This window comes from Balaenoptera acutorostrata, chromosome 1 (assembly GCF_949987535.1).
Source record: "Balaenoptera acutorostrata chromosome 1, mBalAcu1.1, whole genome shotgun sequence".
NCBI classification, from domain to species: Eukaryota; Metazoa; Chordata; class Mammalia; order Artiodactyla; family Balaenopteridae; genus Balaenoptera; species Balaenoptera acutorostrata.
Window position 1 is genome coordinate 42,086,816 of NC_080064.1, and position 14,771 is coordinate 42,101,586.

At 45.5% G+C, this 14,771-nt stretch overlaps 1 protein-coding gene across 4 annotated transcripts in view; it reads left to right on the forward strand.

The window, feature by feature from the left end:
• ELAVL4 (ELAV like RNA binding protein 4) overlaps positions 1-14,771 on the forward strand; it is a 79,048-nt gene that overhangs the window by 55,937 nt on the left and 8,340 nt on the right. The window lies entirely within an intron of this gene.

The following is a 14,771-nucleotide window of genomic DNA, read 5'->3' on the forward strand; positions in this document are numbered from 1 at the left end:
GAACAACACATGCAAAGCTGTGAAAATGTATATAAACGTTGTGAGTGGGGAACGACATATAGAACACACTATGGCCTGAGGTTGAGCAGGGAGATGATGAAAAGATGAGGATAGGAGGTGGGCGGGGCCTCACATGCGAGGCCAAGCATCTTGGTTTTACCTCAAGGTGAAGAGGACCCTCCTAAACAAGACTTGAAAAGGAAAAATCAGTTTAAAAGAAATGCACTGGTGTAAGAGGGACAGGTACTATAGCATCTGGGGAGGAATGAAAAAGTAAACATTCTAGCAATCCAAAAATAATCAGGCTGGTGGATAATATCTCAGGAGGGGTTGTTTCAAGTCCAAAAAGAAAAACAGTCCCCCAGCGCCTGCTCCTCCCAATGGACATTTCTGTGGCTGGATAGTCGCTCTCTCCGTTCAGACTTGACCTTGGGAGGGTCCTTGAGGAGGTGGTGCTGTTTGCTTTCGGCCGCTGCCCCCTGACAGCCAGTGGTGGTCTCCTGGATGGAGCCTGCCTCTTCCTCAGCCTCCCTCTCCCTTCTTCCCCCACCTCCAGGCAGCATCCGGTTTGGGGGCAGCTGCCAGCTGATTAATGAGTCCCATCCTTCATAGCCTATTAAACCATGGGGAGGTGTCTCCTGGGCGCTCTTATCCTCACGACAGCAGGTCTGACGCAAAGTAGGACAAAAGAGAAACCTCTCCCAGAATGGAAATCTATAGATGGCACCAGCTCTCAGCATTTGAAAACACAAAACCAGAACTTTCGGGTTCAACAGAGCTACTTTTCCAACATCCAGACTGACAGGAGGCTACGGGTGTAAGAAAATCTTAGCTGGGAGGTAATCAAAACAAAAACAAAACAAAACAGAGACCTTCTCTTTTTGGAATATATTATGTGGTTATCTTTCTTTCTGTTTCTCTCTCTTTTATATCTATCTTTCTTTCTTTGTTCTTTCTTTCTTCCTTTCTTTCTCTCTTTCTCTTTTCTCTTTCTTTCTTTCTTTCTTTTTCTTTCTTTCTTCCTCCACTCCCTCCCTCCTCCTTTCTTTCCTTCCTTCCATCCTTGCTTCCTTCTTTCCTTTCTTTTAAGCCACTCTACGTTTGCAGTTTAGTTTAGCTTATTTTCTAAAGATGATCACTTTCCTGATCTCATACAGTCTGGGCTTCACAAAGACCCCAAAATGGGCTTGACACAGGTTGTGTCAGTCTCGGCTTAGAATCAGTCCCTGTGAGTTCTCTAAGGGAGAAATAATCGAGAGTTGTTTAATTATGGGGTAGTCCTCTGAGAGACAGGAGCATTAATTTCTTTCAAAGGAAAAACATACCTATTTTCAATGCTTTGAGATGGGGATGCTCTTGTCACCTGATTCTTTGATGAGGTCACGGCAGTTTGAGAGGTGTCTTTGTGGGTTTGATTGATTTTTCTGTGTTATCCAGTTCAGCATTAGAATGTCAGACATTTGCTCTTCCCTTGATGCTCTTCCCTAATCTTGAACTGAGAAAGATGCTTTCCTGTCCTCTACAGTTTTCTTAAAACCCAAACCTCCCCAAGAGCTTAGGGTCAAATTCTTAGCCATCCATTCTGCTTTTTTAAAATAAAGTATTCCTTGAAGCCATCGGAGATTCCCAAAAGGCTGAGTGGATCCGGCTTTTCTGATCTCAGAATGCACCCACCCTGGTCCATGATGCCATCAGAAGAAGTGCTAAGATCCACTGTCTCAGTGGATCTTAGAAACAAGGAACATTGATTATTTTCTTTCTGTGAAGAACCAGTCAGCCTCCTTCCCATCTCTATATCCCTTTCCCCACTCCCTCACCCACCTTGTGCTCACCCTGCATCAAAATGCTGCCAACACATTTGCACCCAGCAGCAACGTGGGCTTCCGAGGCACTGTACGATTCAAAATGCATGATGCCACGGCTGAATCAATAATTTCCATTCTCTACGATGAATGAAAATTTAATGTGCAAACCTGGGGATTTCAGCCCTTTCATTAAAGCGTTTATTTGCCATACTAAAAATTAAGTTTGAGTGATAGGTTCCTTTATTAACTTTTCTTCCCTTTCCTAAAGGGACACAGTGTTTCAGGTAAAAATCATATTAAAGGGAAGGAAAAAAGCAAACCCTTTTTGTGTGCTGTTAATAGTCTCATCATTTATTAATTTTTTAAAATTACTTTTCTGCCTTTCAGGCCACTATTTACTTCTTCTGCTTCAGTTTGCTTTGATAAGTGACATGAGATTTATCTCTTTGCTCTTAGTCCCATGAAGGAATAAGATAACTTGCCTATCTGGATAAGACAAGTATCTTCTTTGGAAGCGTGCATCATAGAGATCTCCTCAGAATCATGTAGTACATGTTTGCAAACTTAGGTCAAGTCTGTCCCTCCTTTTGCTTCCTGCAAAACACACGAATTCAAATGTAACGTACAACGTAGATGCAGGCAAACCAAGAGTTAACTCCTAAGCTTTGAAGGTTAATGATGAACAGCTAGATTCAGGGATAGTTCTAGAAAGCCCTGAGGGAGTAGTGGAGACTATAGTGAGCTGGAGAGCACTAAAAAGGGCAGCTGTTCTTCGGCTACTACTGATTATTTAAACCCAGATCATTGTCAGATCTTCCACTTATTCAGTAGAAACCAAAAGCTAGATATTTTATGCCAAATCTCCCAATTTTTAAAGGTTAAAAACCAACTCAAAAATTTTTAGAGCATTATGTAGGCAAGCCAAACAAAACTTAAGAGATGACTTACGGAGAAGCAGTTTGCAGCCTCTGAACTCAAATTTAAATGCACAAACACTATTTTGCATTTTGAAAGTGAATGATTCATTACTAGGCTGCTAGTAGAAGGTGCCCACAAATGATGGTTCCCTGTTAACAAATGTTCGTTTCCCCTTTATTAAGAGGGATGTAATGTGACTGTGTGTGAATACTAAGGGCACGTGGAGGGCAAGACCAGGCCCCTGTCCTCAAGGAGAATACAATCTTAGCGTAGACACAGTATCAAAGCAGAGAAAGAGAATGCTTCATTAAATAAGCCCCTCTAAGTAGTGTGGATGACTGCAGATAACTTGCCTATCTGGGGAAAAATAACAAGTATCTTCATTGGAAGCATGCATTACAGAGATCTCCTTGGAACCATCTAGTACATGTTTGCAAACACATGACTGCAGAGGAATTGTTCTTTGGATTATAACTTCTTTAGTGGGAGAAAGTGGCCAGGTTCCCACCCCTCTTGGAGTTTAGGCTCAGAGATGAAGTGACTTGTCTGAAGGCACACAAGTGGCCGGCAGTTGAGCTGAGTTAGCACCCAAAGGTGCCGTGAAAGATTCTTCCAGAAGAGGAGCTACTTAATATGTGAGCATGACCTTGAAAGGAAATAATAATAATAATGATAGTGATGATACCTTATATTGAGTATTTACTCTGTGTCCAACAGTATTCTAACCCCTACGCACATTTAATAGCATTTCACCCTTGAAGCTTCCCTAGGGCTAGATGCTTTACACACATCGGCTCTGATTCTTAAAATAGTGATTCTCTCCTTTATACAATTGAGGAAACTGAGGCCCAGGGAGGTTAAGAGACTTATCCAGGATCACACAGTGAGTAAGTGAGATTTGGAATAAGAAAAAAAATGTTTTAAAAATAACTGGCAATAGGTCGTCAGTGTTGGAATGTCTCACTGCCTGCTTGCTCAGCAGCACATGCGTTCTGTGAGTGTGTGGGTGTGTATTTGGCTCTGTGCACACATGGGTTATACTCCCTGGTGAGGGAAGATATATAAAAAGCAAACAGATGAATTGCATGGCTCCTCCAGGTTCTTCAGTAAACAGACTTGTGGTTCGGGGCTTCTGCCATTAATCAGGAGACAGACCTGACTTCAGATCATATCTTCTTAGACCCCTGCTTTCCAGGCCCTGAGCTAGGTCCTAGGACCTCGGTGACCTAGGGATGGCAGTGCCCTGGAGATTCTTCCATCCATGTGAGTCAGAGAGGCATGGGGTATGGACCATGGGCTTACACTGACTAGCCTGCCAAAGACCCAAAATTGGGTCTTTTCTCAGCATTTCAATCATAAACCCAGTGGAGATTATTTGCCCTGTTTAGGGCCTTGGAAGTGCTGTTTAGCTTCCAACCCCCCACCCCACCGCCCGTTTGTCTCCAACAGAGATCACTTTAGATGCTGAGAAGCACTGAGCAAAATGGCTGTGGATTCTGGAAGATGATTCCCAGTACTCCTCGACCCCACAGTGGATGCCCGTCCCAGTCCTGAACCTCTGCAGGGCATTTACAAGAGCAGCTTCTGAACTCCAGCCTCTTTCTGAGAAGCACTCTGTTGAATGCAGTTGCAGTAGTCCAGCTCTGTGTTGCATTAATTAGGAACAAAGAAAAGTAGGTGGTTCTGTAGTAGCTTCAAAAAAGGGATATGTTTACCAAAAGTTTGGATTGATATACAAGTTACACTGAGAGCCTTCAGTAAGAAGTGATCCAAAATGGAATTTGAGGATTTAGAATCCTAAACCTTTCGGTGTAGTGGGACACCTGTTTGGGTTTTAACCTGAGTTTGAGGAGCGGAATTAGAGAAGCGTTCACTGCTCTGCCTCTGGAAACTCGTCTCTCATGGGAGCCACAAACATGCGAAGGAGCGCCTCTAATGCAGTGAGATGGGGACTGCCACAGGGCTGCAGGGGTTCCCACTTGATTGGGGTAGAGGAGCCGGAGTAGGGAGCTGTGCACGGTTTGAGCAGGAGAGGGATCTGGTCAAAGTAAAGCTCCAAGTAGGTTCTTCTGGCACTGGTGCGTCACTTAGGTTGTTTGACCAACGAAACCAGCGGCTTGCAGGCTGCTGTGCTAAGTTTTTGTCAGCCTTAGACTTTGGTTTTCCTCAGCTCTATTAGGAGCTTTTTGACTCATTTTAAAAGCAAAACAGGCTTATTTATAAATAATTCGGAAAATTCATTATCATGTAATGAAGGCAATGTCAGCCGTTCCCAGCTCCATGCTATTAACGTTTTTATATTTTTCCTTCCTTTTCTCATTGCATTACATTTACAAATGATGTTGTGGCTTTTCTTTTCCTAATCATTGCATTAAGCTATTACTCAAATTATAAAAATATGAATTTAAAGAAAGCATTCCCAGAGCGCAGCTCTTGTGCAAACTGGAGGTGTGAGTGATTTCAGGATTAGGTCGGGATGAGGGGACAAAAAAGCTGCAACTGCCACTCTGACTGAACCCAGGAGGGTTGGCACTCAGTCAGGAGAGGAGGTGAGAGAGTAAAAAAGAAGCTTTATCGAGAGGCAACAGCCTGGTTCCAGAGGGAGCAGAGCTAGAGGAGGGGAAGGTGTGTGAGTGAAGGCTTTTCAGAAGGGGGAAAAACCCTCGCTTCTCCGAGAAGGAGAGCAGCTCCTTTATTTCAGCCTCTTGCTCTGATGTTGCTTAGCCATTTCTCCATTTTCGCGTTATTCTTCTAATAGCACTAACGGTGCCTCCAGGGGATCTTTCCACACTTGAGTTTTGCAGTTTCCAGTTTGCCCCTCCTGCTTCTTTCTCTTGCCAAGGGTCATCAGGGAGCCTTACCTCCCTCCCTCCGCCCGCCCGCAATCCACCTGCCTTGCTAAAGGTCTCCATTCCGCTGAGGCATCTTTTCTTTGCTCTCGGCATAAGCAATTATTTCTCCTATCACTGCTCTTAATGCTTCCCGGAGAGTTAGCAGATCATTTTCTGCTGGCAGATATCACCCCACCCAGAAATGATAGACTACCTCCCTCGATCTCATTAATAATAAAAAGGCATTTTCTCTCCTCCCCCATTATGGCTGTGGTCAGAGCCGGTGTGGAAGTGCTTCCCTGCCAAGGTCAGCAGGGGCGACTGGATCACTGAATCCCCAAGGAGTGAAGAGAGGGAGTGGCAACACCAGTGGAAATGGGAGACCCGTCTACCCCAGTTGTACCAGGCACTTTCTCTCCTGTGACACATTCCGTTTGGCTGCTTTGCTTCCTAGCGCCCTGTTAACTTCCGTTGAGTGATTAATTTCAGATACAGGTGTAGGAGTTTGAGAGATGGAAATACAGTTCCCTTACTCTCTGCCCAGTGAGGCTCTTATGTTCCCAGTATATTAAAGGTCATCCACAGTGTCCTGTGTCTGGGTTACAAAAGAAAGTTGGGCAGGCGCAGGTTACAAGGACACTTAAGTTTTCAGAAGTGTGTGGAATGAGGCTTGGGGGCTTTAGCTGTCTACAAGTGTAAAAGATCCCACAGTGTGATGTGAGCTGCTTAAAAAAAAATTCAGCACACCCCAGGTGTCTTAGGAGAATTGTGGACTCCAGATCCCAGGAAACAGTGGTCCTTTCTTGTCCACTCTGGTCAACCCATCCCTGGTGTCTTGTCTCCATTTCTCAGCTCCATGTTTTGAAAAGACCAGATGCTCTAAGGGTTGTCCAGAGGCAAATGAGGAAGATGGCCAAACGGTGCTGCACTCACATATTCACTCCACAATGGTTGCTTTTCCATTCTCTAGAGGAAAAAAAAGTGACTCTGAAGCTCAATCCTATATGTCAAGAATCTGGAAAGAGAATCTATGTGTCTATCATTTGCCTTGGGTGGTAGTGAGTCCCTGATTGTCAGACACATGCAAATGGAGTCATTAGGGGTGACTTAGAGGGATTCCTATACCAGACTGGAGTCTGACTAAATGATTCTAAAGGTTCCTTCTAGCTCTGAGATGCTATAACTTTGTGTTGTTCCTGGGCCTCAAGCTGTTCTGTCTACTAGCCACTAGCCATATATGGCTATTTACATCTGAGTTTAAAATAATTAAAATTAAATGAAAAGTTCAGTTCCTCAGTCACACTAGGCATGTTTGAAGTACTCAATAGCCACCTGTAGCTGGTGGCTACCATGTTGGACAACACAGATCTAGAATGTTTTCTTGATCCCAGAAAGTTCTGTTGGACAATGCTGACCTAGAACATCAGCGGCCCTGGGGAATAAAGGATCACTTCTCCATGGTTACCATGAAGCCCCAGAGCAGATCAGCTGGTCTGTCAAAGGTCATAGAGCCACATCCCTCTCCCCTTCCCCCTTGCTGTCCACTCAAAAGAGCTCTGAGTTCAGATGGAGAGTCCGGTCCAGCTCCGTTAGAAACTACTAGGATGACCTTGGACAACTTAGTTGATTTCTCTGGACTTATTTCCTCATCTACAGAATGGTTCCTTCCAACTTTAAGTCTAACTAATAAAATATTATAGCGTGATCTCTCCAGCTTGGTAACTTTCCAGGGAAAGTAGCAGTTTGTGCCAAGTACACGGCTTCTATTTCACTGTCCACGATAGCCTGGCATAGTGGAAAGATCCCAGAACTTAGTCATATCCAGCTTTGTCTTAGTTCAGCTGTGTGACCTTGGACAAGTACTTGACCTCACTGAGCCAGAGTTTGTCGTCTGGAAAATGGAACTAGTAATATCTCACTTATAGGTAATCCTGGCTTATAGTGGATTGCTTGAGTAATGCTCCCCAGCATGAAGATGATAGTGAATAGGGTTACCCCTAAGGTAAAAATTACTTGGGGAGAGGGGAAGACTTTTTCCCATCTACATGTTTCAGAGATACATAAAGAACGAATCTTAGTCTTACTTTGTATAGTGGAAAGTATCGTGGAGCTTCCAAGTGGCCACAGAAGTCTTACCAGTATAGCAAGATTCAGGAGTTGAAGTTTAGTGAGGAGACTCCGTGTCCTAAACCCTGAGTCTGAGACCAGCTCTTCCGCTAACCAGGCCATAAAACCTTTAGCACATCTCTCCCTTCTGGGGGTCACTAGACAGACAGCAAGGTCCTCGTACCAATAATCCCCCTTGATAATTAGATGGACTTTTTAAAAGAAGTTTTAAGGCACACGAATTCTATCACCACACCATTTTTTAAAAGAATTATTTATCCAGCCTACTCTGTGCCAGAAGTATTCTCATGATATTCTTGGATACGCTTCAAATCTGTGGTTCCCTCTAGCTCCTTCTCCACATCAGAGTCAGTGCCTGGGAAAGGAGCTAAAATGCATTACATACAGTATATTACACATTTTGTTTCAATTCAGAGAATGTGTGCTCCTGCCCTACGTAAGGCTTTGAGACTAGATGCCACAGAGGGTCTGCAGAGACCGCTAGAATGCTCAGACTATTTGGGCAGATGAGGTGTTAGCACAGGTGGCTGTGATGGGAGGCAGGGTGTGATAGCTGCTGCCACTGAAATGTGTATCATCTGTAGAGTCCAAGGAGAGAGCAGTCATTTGTGCCTGGGCTTCATGGAGGAGGTGGCATTCAGGCTGGGCCTGGAAGGATGGGCAGGAGTTCATTTTGCCACGAGGATGAACAGACAGTAAGAACCAGAGACATTTTGTTTGAATTGAGGCATAGGGTGCTTCGAGGGGTTAGCAGGAGATGAGAGGCTGGGCCAGATCCCAGAGGGCCTTGGATGCTCAGGTAAGGGATTTGAGCTTCCATCACAAGGTGCTGGAGGAACACTGAAGGTTTTGAGCAGCAAGAAGTAGCACAATCAGAACTCATTAGAAACATTACCATCAGGTTTCTCAAGATAAAAGAATATCATATCAGTCATAGATCATATATCAGGTGGTGGGTGGGGGAAGTTTGAGGAGTGGGGCCACATAAGCAGACACCTGTCCTGCCTGTGGGCAGGGCTGCAGCCACAGACACAGGGGTAAGCTGATCCTCACAATCAAAACTCTTGTTTCTAGGAGCCAGCTGGCTTCCTTCTTCTTTCCCAGCTCCTGGTGGTGGGATCAGAAGTCCCAGGGAGGGTGTGCTCCTAGAAGGCCCTGGAAGCACCAGAGTCTGTTCTCTGCTGCCATCCTCCTGGTCTCTGTGGAATGTCTGTCCCCAGGGATCTGTTTGCTCTAGGGAGTTTCTGCTCACTCAGAGAGTACGGGGTGCTACAACAGACTGGGGAAAATCTGCATCCTGAACTTCTGAAAGGAGTGTGTCTCCTCTGCTAGACTAAGAGTCCTACGTGTCAGGGACTGTTGTATTCATCTTTGTACCCCCAGTGTCTGGCATAAGGCCTAAGTACACAACAATTGTATCCAAGCCACTATTTATTGAGCACTTACTGTGTGCCGGGCATAGTGCCTAAGGATCGTATATGCATTAGCTTGTTTAACGCTCTAATAGCTTTATTAGAAAGCTTCTAAACTAGGTTATTCAAGTGATATAGCTCAGAAAGTGTAAGTGACTTACCTCAAGCCTTACCATTTATAGCTAGTAAGTGATGAGGATTTAAATCTGCATCTCTCTAACCCCAAAACGCTTGCTCTTAACCCCTGTCTCCATTCCAGAATAGACGCTCCATTTCAGTTAAAGTAACATAAATGAGAAACTCCTTGGAGTGACCTGTCTCCAAATACAGTTGCCTGATGCTCTATCGCCTATCAGTGAGACCCACAAGATAAGGGGTGTTGAGGAAGGACGCTCCTAGTGTGTGGAGCCAGAATAGAAATAGGAGAAGGTTGGAAGCTACGGGGGAGACAGGTTTGAACTCAGCAGAAGGAAGAACTTCCCAATAATCAGTGATGGCCAGTGATGGTGTAGGATGCCTCGTAAGGTAGTGAGCTTCCTGTCTTTGGAAATGTGTAAGGTGGTTGGCCAGCTGTCTTACATCCTGCCCTGAACTTTTGAGGTCACTTCCAACATCAAGTTTCTGTGAAACAGATTTCAAGGATAATGCTTTCTGCTGAGATCACCAGCGTCACCTGTCACCCTTATTTCCACTTACCATGAATTATGGTTGTGGAGATTAGCAGTTTTGTGAATAGAATGCCTAGCTCATGAAAACATCCGGTGAATGGTAGAGATCCTTGTAATTCAAAAGGGCCCAACAAATGACACCCCTGTTTTGTACATCCACGTTTTAAACCAATTGAGAGATAAGACAAAAAGAGAAAAACTTATGGAATCCTAAGTTCTTTATTAATGATTAAGGCCCAAATGGATTCCGTGGACACAATGGGCTTCCTAACATGGAACTCCACACTTTGAAAGTTTGACATACTGTGTCACAGGTGCTCTGGACCCCATAGGCCTCCCCGCAGGAGAGCATAGGCGGCTCCCATAGAACTTAGAGCCTGGAGTAGAAAGTGGGCTTCTGGCTGACATCTGGCTCCCGGGAGGGAGGAAGCAGGCGGAGTCTGAGGCCCACATGCTCATCCCCCTTGTTGAAGCCTATTCAGAGCCACTGCTCCACTTCCCCAGAGAAGAGGGGCTGCAGGGGTACCAAGAGGCCTGGACTGTTACTCCAGGGGGCATATCCTCCGCATGGGAGGAAACGCCGGGCGTGGGAAACAAGTCTCCCCCTGTCAGGAGCAGCCCTCTGTATTACACTCTCCACTTGTCTGATTACTTCCCTCACCAGACTGTGGAACCCTTAAAGTCAAAACTCTCCCAGCACAGGGCCTGGCACACAGTAAGTGTTCAAGAAGGGGAGGAATGAATGAACTCTCATCTTCTAATACCAGTGTTTTCCTCAAGAAGCCCCTTTCCTCTCATCTTACCCTCCTCGTAGCACCCAAGATCATGTCTTTATCATGCTTTCCAACTGTTCTCTTTTTCTGTACCATGGCGGGTCAGACAAGGACCAAGGTGTTGCCCGATGACTCAGGAAAGCTTTTCCCCAGGCCGTGCTGTTCCTCCCACCCTGCCAAGCCCTGGCGGTGAGCCGGTGAGGGAACCTGTGAGTGCTGTGTCGCAAGGGGCAGCCCCAGCCCTGGTCCTGCTGCCCCATCTGTGATGAATGACAGTGCCTGCCTTACCGCAGAGAGCAGCCTTGTGAAGTCATTTTGGAAAGTGGAAAGTACTTTGTGGATGTGAGGCAGTGGAATCTGTAGGAATGTGCTAAAGGAAGTTCATGGCTGCGAAGTGGTAAAGGATGATCCAGACCCCCACCCGTCCGATGGAGGAGGGCAGTGCTTTGTAGGCGCTTACTGGTAGTGTTCCGGATGTTTGCTTGTGTGGTAAAATTGGAAGGCGTGCCCCAATGGGGGCTAGTCCCAGACTGACCCACAAAAGCCTGTCTGAGGCATCACATAATAATATTTACCAAGTTGATACTAAACTCTAGGTATGTGCTAGACACATTAAGTCTGTCGTCTTAATTCTTTACAATAACCCATCAAAGGAGAATTGTTCCCCTTTTTTACCAGTAAAGAAACAGACTTATCGAGATCAAATTACTTGCCCAAGGTCACAAAGCTAGTGAGTACTGGAGCCAGCCCATGTCTCACAAGCTCTGTGCTGTACTGTCAGTCTTGCAGAGAGTAGGGGTTACTGTGAGCCTGCAGGGATGGGGAGGGATAAGGAGTTTGGAGTGACTGCAAATCTTCCATCCAGATCATTTGTACAGTCACCTGCCTTTGGGCCACCCTTACCCAGAGAGAAAGGGGTCATCTCCCCACTCCAGCTCCTGAGCTCCAGAGCAAGATTGGTGCGGGCGTAGAAATACCAGTCTTGTTTTCAGAGGTTCTGGATGAAAGAAGTGAGCAGGATCCTGATGGTCTGAGGCACAGGGTTCTTTAGGGCACTTTCTCCAGCGTTGGAAGCCTCGGGCTCTAGCGGGGTTAATAAGCCAGCAATGGCGGACTCTCTGGAGCGGCTAAAAGTCAGCGATTTTTTTAGAAATGTTTCAGCCTAACAAAGGGCCTGACACCTGTAGTCACTCAGTTAGGGTTTAATAAATGTATGAAGAAACTTGAAAAGTTTCGATACTGGGGCAAGCATTTGGATGTTGGATGTGGGAAGATCCTTTTCGTGTTGTTTTTCGCCCACTCCCACTTCTGCAGGTTTCCTAGACAGGGAACTAAGAGAACAATAGACCTAAGTTTCCAAATAGAGGAGAAAAACTAAGCGGGATTTAGGCTTGGTGAATGATTGAGGTGCTGTTTACCCTAGGGATGTGTCACTGCTCAGTGACTGGGGTCTGTCACAGTAAAACTCCCTCGCTGAGATTCTGCCTCTGTCAGAATCCTCTTTTGGGGAAATGGTTTTGGTTCTGTCATTGACTTTCCAGTGCCAGGTCCTTTTCCCTAGCAGATCTGTCCCCAGCCTGCTCTCCCCTGTACCCCAGCTCTAGCTGCCCAAAAATAAGGGGATCAAGGTCATTACTACCCATTGTGCATTTATTGGGTGCCAGGCAGGCACTGCACTAAGCCCTTGACCTTCATCATCTCTTTTGTCCTCACAACAGAGGAGGGCTCTCATCAGGCCATGGCTCCCTGACCCCACCACACACTGTGATACGACCTGCCTCACCACCAGTCTCACCTCAGCTCTGTCTCCTTCCTGGCCCTTTTAACCCTTAATTAAAAGGGAGACTAGCCTCCCCTTCTCTATGTTCCAGCACCACATATACAGCCCTGGAATGGCACACATCTTGCAGCATTATGATAATTGGTCCATATATGCACCATTCTTCCATTCAGCTTATTTATTGCCTACCTGCTGTGTGTTGTCTGTTGCCCCTGTTGGGCTTAGAAGTCCTTTAGGGCAGGAGACCATGCCTGTTCTTGCTTGTTGTGTATCCCCAGCATACAGCACTATGCCTGGCTCATAGTAGATCCTCAGGAAATGCTTGCTAAGAGAGGCCTCTAAATCTAGTTCTCGAACAAGATTTAGTCCTTCCAACCCCAGATACTGGAGAATGGGAAACATGTCTCTTAGCTCTTAACTTAGTAGGAAAACACAGCTATGACTTAGTAGGAAAACACAGAATGCTTAACTCTCAGCGATCCCCTTAAGTGGAGGAATCCAAGCTGCAATTAACCCAAAGAGCCATTAATACCCAAGTCATTCATTATGATCCGTGGGTGTTCATTCACTCTTTCAGCGGGTGTTGAGCACCCTGCGAGTATCAGGCTCTGTGTTGGGAGCTAGAACCACAGAGATGAATAAGACACACAAACACAACCCATGACCTCAAGGAGATCAGCGGACTAGATAGAGAGATGGAAAATCAAGGTCAGATGGCTTAAGTACCATGGGTGCGGTTCATCAAGAGCACTTCGAGGGGGATTTTTAGGGGGAGGTGAGATTAGGGAAAAGCTGTCTAGAGAAGGTGGCATTTGATCTGGGCCTTAAAAAGAGTAGGATTAAGACCTGAGGAAGTAGGTAGAAAAATATTCCCTATGAACGAAAGCATAGAGGTGGGAAGGTATGTTTTGGGGGAGCATGAAGATCATTCAGATAATTAATTTGTCAGTAATTGGCAGGGGTGAGACAAGGGTGACCCTCATTACCATAGACATATCACTGTGATGTTTTTATTTCCTTCTCCCTACCGATCCCTCCTCGTGCCTAAAAAATACTTCTGCTAAGTTATAACCTGAAAGGACAGGGGTAGGAGAACCTTGTGTTGAGTGATGCCCTGTCCTGGCAGTCACATGGGATTCTTGGTCCTTCAGTCGCCACCCCCAGATACACACACAGGGACCCTCCATGAAATGGCCTCTGTGCATGTCATCCATGTGCTGGGAAGGAGCCTACAGAGGCCACCCCTGAGTTTCTAGAAGAGGTAAATGCTCAGACTGGCTGCCTTGCTCCATCGGCAGGAGGAGGCCAGCAAGGCAGATTAGTCACTCACATCATTTTATCTGTTGAGTCAACATCTATTGTTAGGTGTGGAACCCAGAAAGGGACCTGGCATCTCAGCATGGAAAGGGAGAGAGTGCCATGGGTGAGGGGGTCTGCTCATCCTTCACGCCTCTTTGCGTGATCCACTGCTAGACCCATTCTCAGATGCAAGGTCTCCTTCCCTGCTGGAGGTTTAGTTCCTAATGCCAAAAGTCCAGTTTAACATGTATAATTCCTTTTGCAAACATGCTTTTGCGTATGCAGAGCACACAGACACACACACATACTCACTCACTCACCCCTATAGTCTTAGCAGGTCTTGTGAATTGGTTATACAAATTAAATAAAACTAAAAAATGCTAATAAGGCATATAGGTCCCTTCCTGTCCAACAGTGTCAGATGTGCTCTGAAATGACTGTTTTCATCATCTATTCTGAGCCATAACTGCCCCAGAAATAGCTTTAGCAGGAAAGTGCTTTTGTTAGACTAGCTGTAAATTATATTTCAAATGTCTGATGTTGTTTTCTTAAAAAATAAATAAATAAGTAAATGAAAGTCTAAAATTAATGACTGCTGGGGTTTGCTTTGCTTATGTGTACTGCTACAGATTTGGCTTCTTGCAGATGGAATTTCAGATCTGTTTACACTTCTGTGTTAGCTTTTTGGGGAAAAAAAAAAGCAGTTGAGAGATCCGGGAGGACAAATTTACAAAGTCGAACTTATTATAACCATCGGTGAGGCTCACTTCTCTCTCCACTGCCCTCTCCCTCCCTCCTTTCCATCCTGCCCTCATTTTTTTAAATTGTGGTTTCATCTGCTCCGCCTCAAAGTTAGAAGGCAACTGGTTCTTGCAGATGTTATGACAAGGTCACATATCCAGTTTCGCAAGCAGATGTTCATTCAGCCCCATTTCACCAGCACTTTGTCATTCAGCGAGAGCAGACCTTGTGGGAACAGATTGGAACGACGCAAAGGATGGGACATAAAAAAATCTTGCAGAGAACCTGATCGCTTTTATGTGTTCAAGAAGGGGATGGGGGTGGGGTGGGGTTGGCAAGGAAAGAAATCTGCAGAGCAGAATTTCATGGGGTTTTTTTTTGGTTTTTTCAAAGATTATTATGTGTTGGATACAGTAA